General features: G+C 40.2%; 1 protein-coding gene, 1 non-coding gene and 1 pseudogene across 21 annotated transcripts in view; 1 reads left to right on the top strand and 2 right to left on the bottom strand.

The window, feature by feature from the left end:
* PLEKHA5 (pleckstrin homology domain containing A5) overlaps positions 1 to 13,124 on the bottom strand; it is a 217,215-nt gene that overhangs the window by 163,402 nt on the left and 40,689 nt on the right. The gene's annotated exons all lie outside the window — the stretch shown is intronic.
* On the bottom strand, positions 3,091 to 3,244 carry LOC140707836 (U1 spliceosomal RNA; annotated as a pseudogene).
* Positions 3,684 to 3,847, top strand: LOC140707852 (U1 spliceosomal RNA). Its single transcript, XR_012088018.2, has one exon. It is a non-coding gene; the product is annotated as a U1 spliceosomal RNA (small nuclear RNA).

Raw genomic sequence — 13,124 nt, 5'->3', positions numbered from 1 at the left:
CAGTTATGCATGTGCCCAGTTTAGAGGGAACCCTGCCCAGAAATGGCTCGCCAGCATTATGTCTGACACTTATTCCTGAAGTTAATTCCATGGTTTTATCATGCATTATGTGATTTTCTTCTGCCCTGAATTCGATACCACTCAGCTTCACTGTATAACCCTCAGGTTCAGATATTAAAATACAGGGAGAAGCAACATTCTCTCTGAATTTTGTGAGCTTTGCCTCCTGCTTTTTTGGTCTGGAATTGCTGCATTCCCTTAAGTTCAACACTCCTAATTATCGACTCATAAAGCCTTCTCAATTACAAGCAATATCCATCACAGTTTGTTTTATGTGTTGATGAGCAATATGCAGTTACACCTTAGTGACTCTAATCAAGAATGAAAAAGTGTCTCCAGAAATTAGACTGTGAAAGTTATTACTGATGTTTTTTGTATATTCATGCTCCAGTCATATAGTATGCAACATCTAATAGTAATTATCCAGTTCTTCAATAAAGCTCTCGTTTATGTATTTGGAAAGCTCTTTAATCTCTCCAGATTGAGAGCAAAGACCAAAGTCCAACTGAAATGCATGCGGGACTTCCTCTTTGCAGATGATGCAGCCATTGTTGCTCACTCTGCTGAAGACCTCCAACAACTCATGAATCGTTTCAGTAAGGCCTGTCAGGACTTTGGACTAACAATCAGCCTGAAGAAAACACAAGTCATGGGCCAGGGCGTGGACTCACCTCCTTCTATTACCATCTCCACACAAGAATTGGAGGTTGTTCATGACTTTGTGTACCTTGGCTCAACCATCTCTGACACCCTCTCCCTGGATGTCGAGCTGGATAAACGCATTGGCAAAGCAGCTACCATGTTCTCTAGACTCACAAAGAGAGTATGGCTCAATAAGAAGCTGATGACACATACCAAGATCCAGGTATATAGAGCCTGTGTCCTGAGCACACTCTTGTACTGCAGTGAGTCCTGGACCCTTTGTGCACGTCAGGAGAGGAAGCTGAACACCTTCCATATGCGTTGCCTCCGACGGATTTTTGGCATCACCTGGCAGGACAAAGTTCCAAACAGAGTAGTCCTAGAACGAGGTGGAATATTCAGCATGTATACATTACTGAAACAGCGACGTCTACGTTGGCTTGGGCACGTCGTGAGAATGGCTGATGGTCGGATTCCAAAGGATCTCCTGTATGGAGAATTAGTGCAGGGAAATCGCCCCAGAGGGAGACCACAGCTGCGATACAAGGATATCTGCAAGCGGGATCTGAAGGCCTTAGGAATAGACCTCAACAGATGGGAAACCCTGACATCTGACCGTTCAGCCTGGAGGCAGGCAGTGCTTCATGGCCTCTCCCAATTTGAAGAGACCCTTGTCCAGCAGGCCGAGGCAAAGAGGAAGTCACAAAAGCAGCAAAACCAGGGAGCTGGACAGGGGACAGATTGGATTTGTCTTCAGTGTGGAAGAGATTGCCACTCTCGAATTGGCCTCTTCAGCCACACTAGATGCTGTTCCAAGTCCTCCATACAGAGCACGACACCATAGTCTTTCAAGACTGAAGGATGCCTAACCTATGTATTTGGGATATTATGCTTCTGTATCCACAATTCAAAATGCCAGGAAATGGCTCAGTATTACTATACAACATCATGCTCACATTGCCAGCTGGAAAAAAAGATGCCAAGCTTTACATAACAAAGAACACTCTGAATATTGACAGCACCAATGGCAGCGGTCAAGGTGATCTATATTCTACACAGGATACCTTCTTGTGTTCACTATCATTCACAAACTGAAACCAAGCAAGGAAAAATCCCAGAAGCAGAGTCTTTTTTTCCCCATCAGTTTCATCAGCAACTATCAAGGTGGTTTTTTTTTTTTTACTCTTCAAAGAAAACCCATCTTTTGACTATTTCTGCAACCTTTCATTGCCCTCCAAACACTTCCCTTCACAAGCCATGAAGATAGAACCATGTATCCATTTTTGCTGTGTCTTGGTGGTAAGTCTATTCCACATGAGCGTATTTTATAAGAAAGTCACTGTGTTATTCCTTTAAGATGCCTTTTTGAGAACCAATGTTTCAGCCACTGCAGCTTGGATTCCTTCCAAGCCGGGGGGGGGGAGCAGGTGGGGGAAATCATTCTCTCTAAAGATAAGCAAGACTGGCCTTTTCCATTTATTTGATTTCTTTTAAATCTGGGGACATTTAAGATTGCTTGTCTCTGCATGGGGGGGGGGACAGTTTTTACTTTCAAAAAATCTTAATTCAAATACATTTTGGGCAAACTTCCTCAACTTAGGCACAGAACAAGAGCAGCATTTCTGTTACATCGGTGCCAAATCTTGTACTGATCTGAAGTTCAGTTTCAAATTTATAATTTTTTTGTTTGGGCTGCCCCCATTTTTAGAATTGCATTGTACACTGTTGATTTGCTCTGCCAGCTCAGTAACATCATTGAACTCTTGTGCAGTGACAATTATTTTATGGTTTACAAGTCCTTTCTTGGGTGATAATCTGGAAGCCTACAGCTTGCCCATGGCCGTAAAGGAAGTGACACGCACATATCAGCCACACACACTGCAGCTAGGCGTTCCATCCTATTAAATACTACCAATTCACATGACACAAGGCTGTGCTTGAAAAGCTGTCCTCCTCTTTCACTGTTCAATTCAAATAGCAGTACAGTGGTGCCTCGGAAATCTCTGTTTTGCAATTTAATGCATTTCAGTGGGGGGGAGGGATCACTGTCTTGTGAAAACTGTCCATAGAAGACATCCTCTTCCAAAACATAGTTCCCCATACCTTATTGGGGAAAAACAATCCCCTCACCTGCACTGCCTTTGGAAATACAGTGGGGCTCAGATGACCATCCCCCTCTTTCTCTCTCTAGCAAAGAAAAAGGGTGAAAGGAATCAAAGCAACCCCCTGGTTCCTGATAATGGTGACTCTTTTTGCCCTGATCCTTTACCACAAGGGAAAAAAAGAGGGAGAAAGCAATACAAGAAATCACCAGGACTTGCTGCCTTTGCAATGTCCTGATGAGGAGAAAAAGAGATTTAAAAAAACCTAGAAAAACCATGGAAATCATAAGGGCAATCCCCCATTAAAACAAATTATGCAGTTGAGTTCCCCACATTTGGGGAAATCATAGGGATCAGCAGCATACCAAAAGTGCAATGGATGAGCCTCCCCCTGGGAAAACCACTTTTATGACATGGTATTTCCCCTGCAAGGTAGAAGTTGGAATGGCCCTTTCACCACCTACCCCCTTCTGTCCCCTGACCCCCCAAGGCATGGTGATCCCCTGGCTGCACCTCCCACTCAGTACAGGTCTGCACAGCCACAGTCCTGCAGAAGGCTAAGAGAGCTCCTCAGTGTTTTGGGGTGCCCTGCGGGACCCGCTTCAGGGGCTAGGTGTTCCTCCCACAATCCTCTAGTGCACAGTTATTAGCATATGCTAATACCTTATGCTAATACCTGTGCATTAGAGGATTGTGGGAGGAACACCTAGCCCCTGAAGCGGGTCCAGCAGGGCACCCCAAAACACTGAGGAGCTCTCTTAGCCTCTGGCAGGAATGTGGCTGTGCAGACCTGTACTGAGTGGGAGGTGCAGCCAGGGGGTCACCATGCCTTGGAGGGTCAGGGGACAGAAGGGGGTAAGAGGTGCAAGGACCATTTCAACTCATACCTTGCAGGGGAAATACCATGTCATAAAAGTGGTTTTCCTAGGGGGAGGCTCATCCATTGCACTTTGGGTGTATTGCTGATCCCTATGATTTCCCCAAGTGTGGAGAACTCAACTGCATAATTTGTATTAATGGAGAATTGCCCTTGTGATTTCCTTGGTGTTTTTATAATCTCTTTGGTTCCTGTCTGTTTTCACCATCTCCTACCATTTAAATTTGCAGCCATAGCCCCATTGGCAATGCTTTGCAAGATGGTTTCTTCTCCCATTGAAACATATTAATTACATAAGAACTACTTTTTTATCCCAAAAAAAGTGGGGGAGAAAGTATATGTTGCTATTTTTCTAGGAGGCAGACCCTAGAAAGCCAGCAGCATAAACTTTCTCCCCCACTTTTTTGGGATAAAAAGTAGGTCCTATATAATTAATGTGTGTTCCAATGGGGGGAAACTGTCTTGTGAAACAGGGTCCAAAAACTCTGTCTTGTGAGGCAAGGACCCAAACATCCTCCAGTGAAAATCGGCCATAGGAGCAATCGTTTTGCAAAGCGTAACATCGCTCAAAAAAGATCATTCTAGCGAATTCCAAAAAGGTCACTGTCTAGTTCCTTGTTTTGCGAGGTAATCAGGCACCACAGCACCATCGTTCAGGAACCTGCTTCCTTCCAGCCACACAAAGCTGTCCTGGAAGGAAGCTCAGGGTTAGTCCTTTCCCTTGGTGTCATTATTGCTAGAAGAACTATATGAAACAAGAGAAGATTCCCCCCCCCCCAAAGTAAAGATTGTGCTAGCTGAGAATTAATGGAGAACAGCTAACAGCTGAAAGAAAGTGCCAGAAAGCAGGCTAAAAGCAGAAAGACCAAGGAAAAGGCAACCTTTTATTTCAAACTGCATCCTATACAATGGTTTTAGTTGAAATGTAAAACTAAATGTAGTTTAGAATTTCAACTTAAAAATAATGAGGTCAATGAAGCATAAGACTACTATATGAAATGGGATGAAAAGCAGCTCACTTTTCCAATCCACCTTTTCAATAAAACTAGAGTTTGACCTTCAAAATTTGTTGACATACAACCTTTATTTCCAGGCCATTCATCTGAAACAAAACAACTATCCAATTCGTGGGAAGAACACCTGGTAAACTTCAATTCGCTTTCTTCCCATTCATGAAGCTAAGCCATTTTCAAGACTAGAAACTCATGGATAATTGTTCAAATACTTACATTTATATGGTGATTTTTGTGCATCAGAAAAGAAAGGGGGTAGATTACAATACTGTCAAATAAAACAAGTGTGCTGTCTTGAGGTTTCTAGGAGCAAAATTATTAGATTTAGAGAAACAATTTGAGTGGAGGACCAACTAGAACTACCCTGTGGCTGAACTTACCTCTCACAAGTGGTTCACCTTGAAGTAACTTCCTCAGTTAATTTTGTTTCAGAGAGAGAAGGCAGCATACCTGTATCTTTTTCCTCTCAGAAGGAAAAGCAGCAGGAAGAAAAAAAAGGCTTTTGAGCAGATGACAAACATAGGGATAAAGAGCCCCACTCTGACTGTTTTACAAAAGAAAGCGAATCCATATGCAGGGGAGGGGGGACCATAGAAATACACACAGTATACTGTATAGTCTCCTCTGATCATCTCATGGAAGAGTTTTGCACAAGGAAGCAGTAAACTGGAGTAATCAGAGATTTCAGAGATATTTTCATTTTGATTGCCTTATAAACTTACATGTCATTATTTATCTATGTTCTACGATCAAAACAAAACTAAGGAGATTAGTATTTTAACAATATCCAATTGTGTAATATTTTTCAAGGCAATAGCCTAACACTAGCTTTTTTATCTTTGGATGTTAAGCAGCACTTCATCACGATGCTGAAATCTGGAAGTCACAGATTTATTTTCCGTCTCAACAAAGAAATCTAAGACAATGTCTTACTCCCCTAAGAACTTCCCTTACTACTTCTTTCTCTCCTTTCTCCCATACTCACTTTTTATTAGTTTAATTTATATTCCACCTTTTCTCTAGGGAGCTTAAAGTGGTGTACATTGCCCTCCAGCTACCCGCTACATCCTCACAATCTTCTGTCAGGTAGGTCAGGCTGACAAACTGATTAGTCCAACGTCACCCAGTGAGTGTCATGATCAGTGGAGATCTGGATCTAGATCACCTGAGTCTTACTCAAAAACCTGAAACATTACATCTTCCAGGTGATGCTAGACAGTGCCAAAGCAGCCAGAATTATGGTAAAAATAGAACAGAGAAAAAAGTCAAATATGTTAGTGATAGAAGACTCAGGCAGAAAGAACGAATCAAATCCACATCTAACAAGTTACAATTGTTTTGAATTGATTCCTATCATTTACATTTCATTCTAGAATGCCACTTTTGAAATCAGCACTATCAGTACAATGTATGTCTGGCAGACAATTCAGGATTCCTTAGTATAACTGCAACTGCTAGAAAAACTAAAGGTTACAACATAAAACTGCCAATATAAAACCACAAGCTGGCTACGAGTACTAGGCAGCTCCCATTTATATAGTTTGTGAAATAGGTAAATAACAGACCAAGGGAGAAAATTAATCTTTGCCTCTTTCAGCAGCAATGATCCACAGGTATTTGACCATCTGTTCTAACAGAATAAGAATTTCTTCTTCTTTTCTTTAAACTTCAGTTTTTATAGTTGCAGAAACAGAGCTGAAAATCTTTTACCCCAACAGATGAGAAATCTGTGATGAGCAAGGTACCGGCTTTATTTAGCCTTTTGCCCAAAATGACTCTCCCAAACCTCCTATCCTAACAGCAACTCTATACACTGCACAAAAATCAATCCTCCATTTAAAGGGGAGGGGGGGCTGGAAAACATGCATATAGATCCTTGGATGCAGCACAGTAAGTTAGTATTGTGAGAGGGTGGAGTGAAACCCCCAACTATGAACCGGCATCTACACATTCACTTAACAACAGTACTGACATTAGTGCCCCTGGTTTCCTGGTGAGAATGGCTTCCAACAGGGTCTAACTGGCTCACTGTTGAACCACAGCTTGAAGAAGCAAGTAACCAGCAGAAGTTGCTCCTACTGTTACTTATCACAATACAAGTATTTGCACAAGGGAATATTCCAACTGTATTCTCCAAGGCTCCACTGTCTTCCAGGTCCTCCACTGTTTGTTGAAGGACTCTGGAGAGAAAATAAAGGTTTTTGTACTTGCACTGACATTTGGAGAAGGTGAGAAACAGCAGAAGAAATTCATTGTCCCTGCTCCTTAAAACTGTCTCTCCCTAAAGCCCTCTCCACATGCAAGGGGAGTTGGCAAATGGCCATTTAATTGTATTTGTCGAACACTCCTATTAGAAAACCTTTGTGTATGTCTTAATAGGCTGCTTAATCCTGACTCACATTTCATGATTAGAAAAAGCATTGTACAATGAAGCATAGGCCGAAAACACTAGCACCTGCTTTGACCGAAAACACAACTGATGAACTTTATACATGATTATTTCCTTAGACTTCCCAGTTCATCTTACAGTACTTTTGATGCTTTAGGCAATTAACAGTTTATCACCTCCATTTATTAATAATGAAAGGTGAAAAATTACTCTTAAGTTACTTACTACAGTACTAAGGCACAACAAATAACTGTATGCATAAGTAATAGTGAAAAATGAGTACTGTATCAAGCATTCATTTCATACTACCATGTTTCCCCGAAAATAAGACAGTGTCTTTTATTAATTTTTGCTCCCAAAAATGCATTAGGGCTTATTTTCAGGGGATGTTTTATTTTTCAGTCATGTCATCTTCTTCTGGTTGCTGCACAATGCTGTGCAACGGTGGAGGGTGGGGTTTCACTTAAGTGGGTCTTGTTTTTGGGGTAGGGCTTATATTACCAGCATCCTGAAAAAATCATACTAGGGCTTATTTTCAGGGCTGGTCTTATTTCCGGGAAAATGGTATTCATTTTAATTATACAGAGGTAGAACACAGTTCCATACCCTGGAATTCATAAAGATTATTCTAGCAATTAACTTTCCTAGCTCCTGGTCCCACTAACATCAAGCAACAAATGTAACTTGTACCAAAACAACAAATGTTTTCTTTAAAGTTAGTAAACATCCATGAGGTCTGTTATTTAAAGCAAAACATATATGAGCGGGGGTGGGTGGGGTGCCTGCTGGGTCCTTCCCACTCTTAGATACAGCGATTAAGGCAAAAGCAATGCAACCCCAAAATGATTGATCTCTCCTCCACAAGTGCCAATCAAATTGCTGCACAAGGAGTTCACACTGAAAGGAGCTGTTGTGGAGTGGGGGTCCAAACACAAGCAAACAAAAGACTCAAATCAAAAGGTCTCTGGAAATCTATAAAGGGCCATGGGAGCAGAAACTTCTCCAAAGAGCTTTCACTTACTGCAGGGGCTACGGTAGTTTTGTGCTCAGACCCAGAAGCAGAGCAACTGCTTTCAATGTTTCCATGAAATAAGAGTTACAGTGGAACCTTGACTTACAGACGGCTTGACTTACAGACTTTTTGAGTTACAGACTTCTCTGGCCGCAAAATTTAGGTTTGACTTACAGCCTGAGAATTGACTTACAGACCAGAAAAAAACCAAAATGGAACAAAAACGGCCTGTTACGGGATTAATCGGTTTTCAATGCACTGTAGGTCAATGGAGACTTGACCTACAGACTTTTTGACTTGAGAACCGCCTTCCAATATGGATTAAGTTCTCAAGTCAAGACCCCACTGTACACAATGTGACAGACAACAAATTCTGATTTACTATCTGAACTTTTCTATGAATCCTAAGAGGCAGACTGGCAGTATGGCTCAAAGTTGCTGGGGGGGGGGGGGAACAACAGTGATGTGTCAAAAAAAAAATTAATTCTAAATAAATTGGATTTGAAAAATCCTTAAAAACACGATGCTGGCATTTAAGGCTCTGAAATCAATTTTTTCGGTCTTTGGTAAACTTGTCATTTCCCTTGTGACACAGGTTTCTGTAATTTTTTAATACAGAACATGTACGTTCAAATGATGCACTATCTGTCATTAATGCACTTTCATATTGGAAAATCAAGCATTTACTTAATTTCTGGCTGCCATGCAGATGTTACAGACACCTGGTTCATTATCATGCAACAATCCTTTACAGCAAGCAAATAATGGAATGGCATTGTTGGTTGAAAAATAACACTCCTGCAGTTCAGTCTGCAAGCATGTTTTTCAGTGCAAGCCTTGTGCTGAACTGATCATAACCATACATTTTTATACTGCTTGCCTGACAGTTTCAAACTCTAAAATGAGTGATCTGGAAATAGACACATGTTAGTCTGAACATAGAGGTAAAGAAATGAATTCTAGCTCTGAGGCGACTCAAATAAACCTGAACCATTGCTGCCTACTCTTATTAACCTTTTTGGCCCACATACCTCCTTTTTGCACACCAAGAGAACAACTGCTTTCCCAAGAGCCTGTGCATAAAATAATTTAATTCCAAGCCAACCCTAATTTGGACTTTCTCACATTACACAGAAGAAGCTATCATATGACTGCAGATGAGAAAGTGAGGGAAAATGCCAGGAACAGGAAAAGTTCCTTGCAAGTTGCACAATTTGCTCCTGGAGTCACAAAGAAACATCTGTACAAAGAACTAAAAGGGTTTTTAAAAAATGATCTGAGTTTCTTTCATTGAAAGATTTACAACGTGAGAAACACCTAGTCCTAAAAGTGAGAAGATATATTGATTTAAGGCTCTAAACTTGCCATTCATGCTTCCATATTTACGTTATTATTTATTTAAATACTTATGTCCTATCCTTCCCTGCATCCACAGAGCAATGTACTCTTACAATAGCTTTAAACAATAAAATCCAACACATCTGAACATCTACAGCAGAGGAACCCAACCTTGGGTAACCCAGGTGTTCTTGGACTGCAATTCCCAGAAATCTTCACCCCAGCTGTGCTTTTGACCACCCACAGAGGGTGCTGGGGGGGGGGGATTCAGCCTCAAGGCTTACTGAAGTTGCCTATCCTTGTTAAATAGCTGACATCTAAGTTCAAATGTAGGTTTGTCATAAACAATTTGTGCTCAGACTCAGCTGCTCAAAATTCAAAGAATAATGAATTACTGCCAGTGATGACGCAGTATGAACATTAGCAATTGCTATATACAACAGAAAGCATTAATAAAAGAAGCCAGAACACAGAGTAAATAAAGGTTAATGAGGTCAATGCAGCCTAGAATTTAATATCAGGTGTTAAAATTAATTAGACTCATGATCAGCACTGTTTTTCAATCTATTGGATCTGTGACCACAAAATAAATACTACTACTGTTTTTCACTCCTGAAATGAATTTCTTAATCAACAAAACATTCACACCAGGTGTAGTCTCCACACTGTGGATCCAACAGTTTCAAATCCTAATTATTTCTGAATACAAAACACATGTTCTAATACTGTACTAAACAAATTATAAAACCAGACGCAGACTACTGTTGGGGAAAATATGCAAGCAATAGTACCTGCAGAAGTGGCTTTCCAAACGTATTTGTTGCGTAATAAATTTCACAAATAACATATGATTAGGAATAAAAACACATAGCTAAGAAAGGATCTGTGTGTTTCAACATAAGGCAGCAGGGTACTGCGAAGCCAGCAACCCAACTGCTGAAAACCTGTTGTCCAACTTTATGTCACATAAGGCTGGAGTGGTCGAAATGACTAGATAGGCGGGGTATAAATACAATCAATCAATCAATCAATCAATCAATCAATACCAGTGGCAATTCTCAGAAATTAAAACCCCTCTATTCCACAGCCCCAAATGGATTCTTCATGATGAAAAAGATCACAAAGGAGCTTTGAAACCTTCAGGGACGGAGAGAATGGAAAATGCTTAATCTCGGGGGGGGGGGGGGACACTGAAACTGATGACATCAGCATTAGGCACTGACCAACAGGATTTTGTCCTTTCTCTAATAAGATTAAGAGATATAGTCTAATCCACACCACTTGAGGTAAAATCTGAAACCTACCACCTTTAAGCTATATCTGAAGCACCCATTTTGGAACTTGGATTTTGGATTTTTTATATTCTTTCTCCACCACCCCCAGCCATGTAATGTCTAATTTGATGAAGGAGTTTAAAGGTTTATGCTTGTGAGCCTTCAGTAATCAATTAAGTGTTCAGTAGTCCAACCAATGTATCATCTAACTGCGCACAAGACCAATATTGCTCTTTTTGTTTTGTTTCATTTTTCTTTCCTTTTCTGGTGTAAAATATGAGATTCAACTGCTGCTGTTACATCCATTTCCTTTCTTTTAAGAACAGAATAAACCAGAAACAATGTGCACAAAGCCTAATGGAATAGAAAAGAAATTTTAGAAGTGGGAAAAATTCCTCAATGTCCACTTGATAATAAGATCCGAAAAACTGTGGATTATACTTTTGCTGTGACAACCTCTATTTTTCTCTTTACAAGCCAAAATCTTAAGGACAGCAAACAACTGGCAGAGCAGTGAAAACTACCGATCCCTGTTAAAAGTACTGCCAGAAAGTGACACAGGCTGGATTTAAGTCAGATTGATTAAAACCATCATTTAAATCACAATTTAAATTACTACCCAGAAATATTTGATTTAATCATGTGACACCCATCTAAATGTCTACTATTCCTTGCTATGATTTTAATACAGCACATGTAAATATTTTATACAACTCAGAAATACAGGTTTTATTTTTAGAAGGCATATACTAGACATGTTATAAATAGATTTAATTTGAAAAAAAGTTCAGATTAGTCCTGTATTATATCAGAAAATCAATGATTACTTAGGTATCAAAGCCACTGAAGCAGATGTTTGTTGTGGCACTGGGAGGTGAATAATCTTCAGCTAAACAAAATAATCATGAATTGACAGAACATTTTCTTACTTTACTCTGTTAGGCCAACCATCGATAGACAGATATCGAAGCAGATTCATTTAATTAAAACAATGCTGTAGGGTAAATTGTTGATTCTTCAACAATAAACACATAATGGCTGAAATTCAATAGTAAGCTGCAACTAGAGTAGGTTTGATGAACTAGTGAGAATTTGGTGAGTCACATCCTTTTACTACCAGATTTCAGCCATCATATAAAGAGTGTATCTCTGGAAAATATTTATGTATATAAAAAGCAGATAGATTGATAACAATAAGTCACTGAGCTTGTCTGCACTTACATTTCTGAACTGGGTGATAGGGATAAACAGGGAAAGAATGCTACATTATATTCTATTTTTAAGTTTCCCAGAGTTATTTTGGTAGCTACAGTATTCTTAAAAACTACACTAAATGAAGGCATAGGACATTGAATGCTAAGCAAATGCAGGACCTGTGTTTCCAAAACATTCTTTCATCCCACATTTGCTATTAACAGCTAATTAGCAGAAGACAAACCTGTTTATGGTTTCTATTTCGTTCCTGCCCCAAAGCCATTCTATGTTGGTTTCTCCCACTTACATCAACAGGTTGCCCCTCCAACTTTATCAGTTTCCCACATGCCGTAATGCAGCTTCTGGGTCTGAATAGAGAATGTAGGAGAACAGCATTGTTGACTGAAAATACAGAATCACTTAGCAAACTACAATGCCATCTGTGGTGATGATCAGCCTCTTTTGAGATGGAGAGAAACAAAGTACAGTCATCCATCCATACAGGAGACATATAGCAAAGACAACCACCAAAGTCTTGTACAGTACCTTCAGGCCTCACCCCAAGAATAAAAGCATTAAAAGCCCATGTGAATCACTGTTCTTTTCTGTGGGCTGCTTTCCCTTTTTTGTCCTTAAGAGGACAGTGCAAAATGCCTTATCACCTGATCAATGCCACCCCCAAGCCTGATTAACTGTCTCAGTTCAGGACACTGCTCTCTCCCATGTCCCCACCAAACACACCTGTGAAGGTGACAGGACCAAGAGAAAGGCCTCCCCTGAAGATCTTCACACTTGAGTGGAATCATAAAGGGAGATTCAGTCCTTGAGATAGCTTGGACCCACATTGTTCAGGGTTTTATATGTTAGAACCATCACATAATAGCAGGCACTAGTGAATCTGCCACGGTTCCAAGCACTTTACAAATGGCTTACTCCTTTCAGTCTTCCCAAGGTTTGGATTACATAAAGTTTACAAGAAGGAAGCAAGCAAAATGTACCAGCTGTGAAAAACTGGCAAGAACAAATGCTTGCCTACAATTATGATTCAATAACACAATGCAACATTATTTGTGTCAGGGACAAACAGCATAAAAAAACATTTACTTCAAATTAAACAATGTACTCTTCTGTTTCTACTGTACTGTAATGCCTTTCAAATGCCAAGGAAGACTCTACAGATATTTGAATACACGGCACTCTGCTCCAATTAAAACAGCAAAGGA

This window comes from Pogona vitticeps, chromosome 5 (assembly GCF_051106095.1).
Source record: "Pogona vitticeps strain Pit_001003342236 chromosome 5, PviZW2.1, whole genome shotgun sequence".
NCBI lineage: Eukaryota > Metazoa > Chordata > Lepidosauria > Squamata > Agamidae > Pogona > Pogona vitticeps.
This window is presented reverse-complemented; position numbering and strand designations above follow the sequence as displayed.